We start from the raw sequence: 1,250 nt of genomic DNA on the forward strand, positions 1-1,250 counted from the left end.
TTTAATTTTCAGCGTTATCTCAAGTAAACAAGGGTTAGGGTTAGGAACTGCCAGGCATTTAGGAAATCGAAGACCGTGCCCGGTTGCCGGGTATATAGCCACAGCGTAAAATGTATGTATGTAATAATGGAGCAGCTGGTATAACTAGTATGATTGTCGTGCGCGACTCCCTAAGTTTCTCGGTTTCGCGCAGACGAAGTTAGCATTGTGGAATATGTGTGCTATGCGATAATGCTTATTGCGTATATGTGTGCACATGCGTTATATTCACACCTAAATGACGCACATGTACGTAACCGTGCAACATGATGTACATGCATGCTGTACAAGAGGGCTGCATCGCCGCAGCCAGTCTCGTAACGTTTATGTGACGCCCACTACCTCCATACGCCATGATATGGTGTACGCTAAACTTACACTAACAGTGCATTGTTCTTCCCACTAACAGTTTCTGCATGAATATGACTATTGTATATTTGTGACCTGTGCTAGGATTTCTAGGCGCAAGTCGCTGGGTATTGTTTTTAGCAAAATACAAAATAATGTGAAAAGTCATCATCTCGTGAAATTTCTGATTTCAATGTATTTACAATGTCTATAGTATTTTCTTTCATCTGCCGTCAGCATAATCCATTCTGATTAGTAGCACCATTAAAATTCGCATTTAAAATAAATCATTGGACCTTTTGTCTTTGGTTTTGACTTGTAAAATCAACGAAACTGCAAATGGCAACAGAAAATGACATTACACTTTAAATAAGTTTCTCTCAAAATTAAGGTTTTTCAACTTTCAATCTTCAAATTACCATATCTTTGGAACCAAACGAGCTAGGAGATTCATCTATAGCTTGTTTTTAAGCTTATTAAGTATAGAATGTGGTTCGATTATTAACTCAAAATCGAAAATCTGACCCATGCGCATAGAAATCCAAGCACAGGTCACATTTGTCAGAAATTTGTTGCTGAAATTACCTGCATTACGTAAGTTCACTATAACTTACTAATGCTGCTCATATTCAATTCGGGTTAAACTATGACATTAAGACTGTGTGCCCTTGTCGGTGTTACTTTGGCGATTCTCTGAATAATATCTACCCCACATTGTAATTTTGCTGTATGCGTGTGATACTCACTGTGCGACTGGCTGAGCGTGCCGTCGTCGACCTCCACCGGACGGCGGTAGACGGCTGAGGGTCAACCCAGGCTACTGATGACTCGTTCCGCTGACCACGGAGCATTCCCACGTCTCG

The sequence above is a fragment of the Priapulus caudatus genome, unplaced genomic scaffold, assembly GCF_000485595.1.
Source record: "Priapulus caudatus unplaced genomic scaffold, Priapulus_caudatus-5.0.1 Scaffold1721, whole genome shotgun sequence".
Classification (NCBI taxonomy): Eukaryota; Metazoa; Priapulida; class Priapulimorpha; order Priapulimorphida; family Priapulidae; genus Priapulus; species Priapulus caudatus.